The following is an 8,990-nucleotide window of genomic DNA, read 5'->3' as shown; positions in this document are numbered from 1 at the left end:
TTCACACAAGGTTTAACATAAAATGTTAGGTCTTTTTATCCCTAATTATTTATGGCATCTCTAACCAACTAATAATTAGTATGAGAGGAAGTTAAAACCCATTCTCATGGTGAATAAACTACCCTCTAGAAGTGAAACTCCTAAAAACAATAATTATATACTAACACATCAAGTCTTCATCAAAACTTCAACCAAACCCCTCTAATGGAGGTTTAGCTATGAATCATGGGACTATCATGGGATAAATAATAGAAAGAAGAAGACATAATAAAAGAACTACTTTATTAAAAATAACTTGAGTTGAATTAATGGTGGCTAGGCTAAATAAAACATAAACTAGGGTTACTAAAGAGAAAAACTAAGAGACAAGAGGTAGGAGAGGAGAGAGTTAGAGTTTTTTCCTTAATACTCTTTATATAGGAGAGGGCTAGGTTTACAATTTCGTGCATGGGATTTGGAGTTATGTTTTGGGCCACTAAATCAAGCCAAAAACCTAATTACTTAAGTCTAAAAAGGGATTATATGCTGGAAATTACTGCAATAGTCTTTTCATCCATTTTTACTCTTTTGATTGGAGCAAGGCTTAGACCATTAGAAAGCGCTTTCCGATCCGGTCATTTTGACATAAAATAGGCCCAATTCCGAGGTCTGAATCCAAAGATACGACTTGAGGAAGTTCTGTTGACTTTTATGCGTTATTTCTACCTGCGTCGACTTTGATTTTTCAGCTTTGTCTGGGCTTTAAAAAGGCTTTTTCTCCTTTAAACTTGGGTTTTAACCATAGAACTTCTTAGCAACCAACCTTTGCTCATTTCTCTTGCAAAAGTGACATATTTCTTCATATAATTGATTCCAAGACCTGAAATACACAAAAGTACGTAAACAGTACTAACTCTTATTTATTATAAACATAATTGGTCTAAATATAATACTATTAAGGGGTTAAAACTACAGTTTTGGGCTCTTATCATGAGGCAACAACAAACTTTCTCAAGTTTCGGCCAAAGTGATAGCTTTTGGGGGTTAATCTCAAAACATCCAACCTGCTTAACCTTAATACATACATGTAAATACATTAACCAATTTCTCTAAATCCATGCTCAAATGGTTAGAGAACACCTCATTCAAGACCCATTTGCAACAAGCTAAGTGATAATTGTAAAAACTATGGTTTTACCTAATCTTAACTAATTATGCTAGGAATAAGTAAAAGCATGGATTTACACTAGTTGTTATCAAAGTTCTACTCTCAATTATCATGCAATAATGGGAGTCAGAATTCGTTCCACTCCTAGTTTCGTAGACGTATTAATTTCTCTAAATTAACAATTCTATAATATCCGTGAGAGCAATGGTTTAATAAAACTAATATGTGGAAATAACTAATTAAGATGTTCTAGACTATGCTATGACAATTTAAATGAGAAGATGTGAATAAGAAGAAAGGTATTAGGGGGATTTGAAACCCACTTGATTAATTCTTAATATGCTAGTATAGAATTGTTGTAATCCTAATCTTTATGTTTTCACATAAATGTTAGGTCTTTTTAATCCCTAATTATTCATGACAATCTCTGCCAACTAATAATTAGCATGTGAGGCAATTTAAATCCATTCTCATGGTGAATTAACTATATTCTAGAGTGAAATAGATTACTACAACTTATTCTACACTAACACATCAAGTCTTCATCAAGCTTCAATCAAACCACTCTAATGGAGGTTTAGCTATGAATCATGTGACTATCATAATTAAAAGATTAAGAATAAGAATAAGACATAATTGAAACAATATAAATACCTTGGCTTTATTAATGGTGATTAGGCTAATAAAATAATAACTAGGATTTAACTAAAGAAAAAAGCTAATTTATTAACTAAAAGGTGATCCCCTTAGAGTTTTGCCTTAGTCCTCTTTATATAGGAGAGGGCTAGGTTTACAATTTTGTGCATGGGCTTTGGAGCTATGTTCTGGGCCATTAAATCAAGCCCAAAACCTAATTACTTAAGTACAAAAAGGGTTTCTCTATTGGAAATTACTACAATAGTCATTTCATCCACTTTTACTCCTTTGATTGGATCAAGGCCTCGACCATTAGAAAGCTATTTCCGAGCCGGTAGTTTTGACATATAATAGGCCTAATTCTGAGGCTTGAGTCCAAAGATATAGTCTGCGGAAGCTCTGTTGACTTTTATGCTCTATTTCTGCCCGCATTGACTTTGACTTTTCAGCTTTGACTGGGTTTTAAAAAGGTTTTTTTTCTTTAAATCTTGACCTTTAATCATAGAACTTTTTAGCAAGCAACCTTTGCTCCTTTCTCTTGCAAAAGTGACATATTTTTTCACATATTTGACTCAAATACTTGAAATACACAAAAACACGTAAATAGTACTAACTCTTATTTATTATACGACTTAAATACAGAAATATGCAACATACTTAGGTCTTATTAACACTTGTATCAACATAGTATTTTTTTTCACAAGCATATCAATGTACAATGCCCGATTTCACAAAAATAGCAATCTGTTAGCATCCGTTAGTTAAGTGATGATGTGTCAAATTTTTTCAATTTCGTTTTATTTATATTTTCCACTCGGTATACCACCTCAGCCGAAACTGACCCATATAACCAGTTTTCATCATCTCTTCCACCCATTTTTGAACCCATTTACCAAAAACATTCTTATACACGTATTGAGGGATGAAATATATGGAGGAAAAAATTGTGTTCTCTATACATTTGGGATCCGCAGCAAGAACTTTTGGCATAAAAGATAGATTGAAACACAATGATCACATGAAAGATGACTCTTAAGATAATTGCATTCAAACTTTGTAGTGAACCATTTAACACATCAACACGGAAGCCACAATTGGTTCAATGCAAAGTAGGTAAAAAGAGAGATGTGAATTAACTACCATAAAACAATGAATTCCACCCCCATTTTCTAAGTCATTAACCCTCGTTACTCAGCAACAAGCTAAAGCTCCATTATTCAACATGGAGATAACTGAAGGCAAACTGGTGAAAACTCACACTACCCACCTCAATTTTGTTAATATTACACGTACACAATATGTCAACTTCAACAAACCTCCATTTTGTTAATATTAACGCAGTCCACATGCACTTCATTTTGAAATACTAAATTTTAGGGTTTTTTTAGACTTTGGTCCAGAAAAGCTTGAATATTAGACTTTAGTCTTAGTTTTGTTTGTTCATCGTTAGTCAACTCAGTTAACTAATAGTTAACTCAGTCGTATGTAAGCAGATTGACCATGTTGACTGTGTCAACGGTGAACAAACATAATTAGGACTAAAGTCTAATATTCAAGCTTTTCTGGACCAAAGTCTAATAAACCAACTATGCGTAGGACCAAAGTCTAAAAAGCCCTAAATTTTACTAACACCCATTAAGCTAAAAACCCCTTCATTCAAACATCGATATAACTAAATGGTAAATGCATAACTCAAAATCCTAATTTAACAACACCCAGTACACCAAATTCAACAATTCAACAATTCAACAAAAAAAACATATACTCACTTGTTCCCAAGTCGGAAAAGCAGCTTTAAGATCAAGAGTTCATTTTTAGGATTGTGTATTTCATCCCTCAATATGTGTATAAGAATTTTTTTTAGTAAATGGGTTTATATGTAAAATGGGTTCGAAAATGGGTGAAAGAGATGATGAAAACAATCTAATAAATGCTGAGGTGGTAGAAATGCTGAGGTGGTATGTCGAGTGGAAAATATAAATAAAATGAAATTGGAAAAAAATAGACACATCATCACTTAACTGATGGATGCTAACAGATTGCTATTTTTGTGAAATCGGGCATAGTACATTGATATGTTTGTGAAAAAAAATTCTATGTTGATACAAGTGTTAATAGGACCTAAATGCGTTGCATATTTCTGTATTTAAGCCTTTATTATACACATACTTGGTCTAAATGTAATATTATGATGGGGTTAAAACTACAGTTTTGGGCTCTTATCAAATCAACCCCAAATAGCATTTTGCTTGTCCTCAAGCAAATATGAGAAATTAAAATAAGTGACAAAAAATGGAGTTCTAACTAATCTCGTTTCGCCGAGTGCGATTACATTGACCATATGCATAAGGCCTTAAACTACTAGGAATTCCCTAGTGGACAAGTTATAGCCTCGTGAGAGTTTTCCAGAAAAAGGTACTCACAAACTTCATCTATACTACAACAGTTAAGAAATAAAATTACCGTTTCCTTATTTATTCTTAGATATCTATACATCTCACTAACAATGAATACAGAATAATTAATTTGAAATCTAAGCTAATACGTGCATAATAATCAATCATGTACGAATAAACATATATATAATGAACTATGCTATGAAATGCAATAATAGGTCTGTTTCTGAAACTTTGGAATAGTGTCCTTAAGTAGGTCTTCACAAATATGTCAAGACAAAAACACTCTGATTTTTCCACTCAAGTTTCGCTCACTCCAGTACCCAGTGAGCACACTTTACCTGACAATCTCAATGACGTACAAGGAAGTCGAAGTCGATCAAACACATCTGCCACTTACTATCATACTAACCTATTCCTAATTGAGCTAGATATTTTTATTAGGTGTTGCGGGGATTAGGTGATGATTTAAGAATGAAGGAAATGGATATTCAAAAGGATAAGTCTGAGATAATAGAGCTTTCAAAATATGTAATTAGAGAAAACCTTGTTCTTACTTTGCTTCTACACTTTGTTTCCATCCTTAACCATTTTTTTTTCTTTTGGCTTTTAAATCCTTTGATTATGTTTTTGGAGTTCTAACTTTTTATTTTATTTTATTTTATTTTGATGGAAACTTTCTTTTCTTTTTTTATTTGAAGCAAGTAACAAATTATTGGTTTTCCACAGGTCTTTCTCTTTTCTTTTCTTTATATCTATTCTCAGACTCATTAAAAAATGGGTAGGCTGATTTATTTATTTTTTTTTTGTAAAAGGATAAAAGATTTGCGGTTTATGAAAAAGCTAAAGAAAGGTTCAGAGGGGTGACTAGCGGAAAATAATTTCATATATGTTTGAATTTATGGCTATATAGATCCAAAAAAGGGCCTAAATTCTCTCTTAGGATATGGTATAGTGATCAAGCAAGTGGACGTGTGATTTCTCTATTTGGAATTTACTTCTCCCTTGTGTCATTACTCAAATATTTCATTCATATAAGACTTTAAGGCTATATTCTCACATGATTTGTAAAATAAGTACTCTAGCCTAGATTTCAGAAACTTACTGCTAATACAAACATAGATGCTCATGCAATATATTTATGGAAAGATGCAATGATTATTACCTACATATTAACCTAAGTTTCTAAAAACTATTCTAATTTAAAAGCTCACATGATACTTATAGATTAATATCATCATGGCGAAGGAAACAATAACCAATATTCCTAAGTGCACAGTTTAAATACTATATGTTTATATATTTTTATTTTTTTACTAGAAAACAAGTGCATATTATTTTTATTTATATCTTTATTATTTTTTTTTAATTTTTTACTATATATATATATATATATATATATATATATATATATATATATATATATATATATATATATATATATCGGCCCGGCTCCTAAAAGGACCTTAAATAAGGACCAAATCTAAAACACCCACAACTTCACCTACAAAAAACTTCACGTGACTGTTTTTCTCTCTCATTTTTTCCTACTTTTTTCTCCAAATTTTCTCTCTCCTCTCTCACTCATTTATTGATTTTTTTGACCCCACACACACACTCTCTCTCCACTTTATCAAACAATTTCACGTAATTTTTTCATTCTCAATGTTTTCTTCCTTCCGACCCTACACACTATTTCTCCAACTTTTCTCACTCTCTCTCCTCTCCCCCACACTCTCTCTAACATTAAATAGTTTAGACTTTTCTCTCTCCTTTCACTCTTTCTCCATCAATCCCAGCAACCCAATCTCCCTCTCTCCTCGTTCAAATCTGCCATTAAAACACTGAATGTGCTATCCCATGAGACACGTCAAAACACCTGGACTGAATGAGCCACTTACTTCATGAAGAAGTTGAAGATGGAATTCCAGCTTAATCTCAAGTTTATGCTCAGAGTAAGTCTCATGTCTAATGAACTTTTATTCGTTGCAGAGTGAAAAAATAATGAAAGAGATTGGTACTCTTCACTCAAAGGTTTGGATCCAGAATTTTTGAAATCTCATGCAGTTAAATGATAACTGCAATTTGGAAATATTTTGAATATGTTACTGAAAACATGATGTGCAATTTAATGCGAGAGAAACTAACCATTGCATTACTGATAGAGGACTACAATGCTTGGCATTTGGGATTTAAGATGAGCCTTCTATTGTGTTTCATAATCTCATGGGTATTCTGTTTGCCCATTAGTCCTTAAATAGTTTATCAAAATCGTATTTGTAAAGATGCAATAGTTCTTCGTTTAATATTTATCAACTTCTTACATTTGTTTTCTTTTTTCGCTTGTACTGTACGAAAATGAAGGGAAAGCTACTGATGAAAGAGAATGACCGGCTGAGGCAACTAGTGAGATTTTCCGTTTGATGGTTCTTTCTTCCTTTTTGTTGGTTCCTATTTCTTTTATTGGAAAGTGAAATTTTTGGTATTTCAGGTGGAAGAGATGTCAAAAGGACAACCTCAGGTCACTGGAGACTCGGAGATTGTGGTCTTTTAGGAAGGCCAGTCATCAGACTCTGTCACCAACAATGGAAGTCCTCCTAGAAAGGTAAAATCATACTAGTCCCAATTTGAATATTCTACTCTGTTTTGTTCTGTACAAGTGCATCTTTTGATTTTTTTTTCCCAAGAAAAATGGTAGTGATCACCTCATTTCCAAGAGAGAGAGAGAGAGAGAGCAGAATGGAGAAAATGAGCGTGGAGCAATTGAAAGCAGTGAAAGAACAAATAGATCAAGAAGTTGTTTTTCTTCAAGACAGCTTAAGCAACGTACGGTCTGCTAGTACTCGTCTCGAAATCGCATCTAATGCTCTTCACGATCTCTCTCTTCGTCCTCAAGGAAAGCAAATGTTAGTTCCACTCACAGCATCTCTTTATGTACCTGGAACTCTTGATAGTGCTGATAAAGTTGTCATTGATATCAGCACTGATTACTTCATCGAGAAAACCATGGCTAAAGGCAAAGAGTATTGTGAACGCAAAATGAACTTAATGAAGTCTAATTATGACCAACTTATTGAGGTTGCATCCAATAAAAAGAACATAGGTGGTGAAGCAGGAGCCTTCTTGCAGGCAAAGTTGAGGCAGGCAGCTCCAACAACATAATGAGAAGTGGGTTTGAGAAAGGATTTTCTAACTTTCAAGTAAATGTTTGCTAGTTGGGTGAGTAGGATCAAGCTAGAATGCTAAAAAGCAACTATTTAGAGTGACTTAGATCCCATGTGGTGCCGAGTTTCAAGTACCAACCAAACGTATTTGTGCCAAGAACTCTGATTTTAGCTTTATATACCAATAGATGATATTAGTAAATGCAGATTCCTTTGGAGACGGTTCAGATTATAATGTGGCCTTGCCAACTTCAAATGATGGGTTTCGGAGGAAGCACCATCGTGCTTGGACAGTTGGACTCTTTGCGAGGTTATCAAGTTGGCCTCCAAGTATGGAGCTGGAAAGTGGCCAGAGATCAAGAAAGTTTCTTTTGCTGCTTCTTATAAGTATCGCACCTCTGTTGATTTGTTGAATCTTTTATGTTCTGTAAATGTGAGAAGTACATACAATACTATTTCTATATATATATATATATATATATATATATATATATAAAGTAAATATTCCTAACATAGTCACACACTAGGCCTGGCCTATAGTGTGGATACTTTCTCTTGTTAGTTAGACGAATATGAATATAAGGTGTGGGACTACAACTGTACACGTGGTGTGGAACTTTTTGTGACACCAATTTGTGGTGTCAGAAACTTATGTCAGAAACAGTGGAACCAGAGAAACAGTAAACATCACTTGGTTGGAAACTTAGAATCAAATTCTTTAGCAAACTTGTACCGAGAACTAGCTGAAAGTCATTAAAAGTTATAAGTTTAAGAATTCATTAGCTTAAAAAAATAAAATAGAAACACCTCAATTCATATACTAAAGAATAGTGTTAATTCTAGCTATGAACCCCATTTAATTTACCGAAGAAAAAAAACTACTAACTCCATTTCACAAATGGATAGCGCCACTAGTTCACTATATGGTCCACTAAAGGCAAGTGTTCAACTTCTGTAGAGGCTAAGGAGTTACCACCACCATCAGTCGGACTTTGAGTGCCAGTTGAACCTATAACATCCAATATTAAGCTCAGTACAAATAAAAATAAAAGAGTACGTATTAAATAAAAATAGTAAGCAATCGAAAATTACCAATCAACTTCAGACAATTTCTTTTGTCATATGATTGCCCAGTAAGTCCACATCCATTACAACGCCTTAGTTGACTTGCTTGAACATATGCCTTCTCTTTTCCCCCTTGTAATCTATGTTTTCCATTGCCTTTTGCTTTAACAGGATTAGGCTCATTCAAAGTCACATGTCGATGCATTTTTTCTGTTGGAGAAATTCCAACTCCTTTAATAGCCAGCACTTCCTTAATCTTTTCATGTACAACTTTCAAATGTTCTTCATATACTTCACTTGCCTCTTCACAAGCTATAGCGTCATCAAGTACCCTTGAAGTAAGATGAGATAATTTTGTATCCCTCAACAACATAAAGTTGTTACTATTTTCTTTCACCTCTTTCCCACCATCTGATATTATTTCTTCCAATTTTGTGTCTTTCCTCCATCTACTCAGTATATAAGCATCCAACAAGTAAACAATTTGACTAACTTTCAAGTCAAAATGTGTCTACAAGGAATTCCTTCAAATTCAAATTTCTTGTAGCTACATGTAGCAAAATTTAGAACCATATCATATAC

At 33.4% G+C, this 8,990-nt stretch overlaps 1 pseudogene; it reads left to right on the top strand.

Annotated features, from left to right (window-relative positions):
• The first annotated feature begins 6,914 nt into the window (after nt 1–6,914).
• On the top strand, nt 6,915–7,503 carry LOC147516972 (prefoldin subunit 5 pseudogene; annotated as a pseudogene).
• The last annotated feature ends 1,487 nt before the right edge of the window (nt 7,504–8,990 follow it).

The sequence above is a fragment of the Coptis chinensis genome, chromosome 2, assembly GCF_015680905.1.
Source record: "Coptis chinensis isolate HL-2020 chromosome 2, ASM1568090v1, whole genome shotgun sequence".
Classification (NCBI taxonomy): domain Eukaryota; kingdom Viridiplantae; phylum Streptophyta; class Magnoliopsida; order Ranunculales; family Ranunculaceae; genus Coptis; species Coptis chinensis.
Note: the sequence above shows the minus strand (reverse complement) of the source record. Positions and strands in the feature narration are given on the sequence as shown.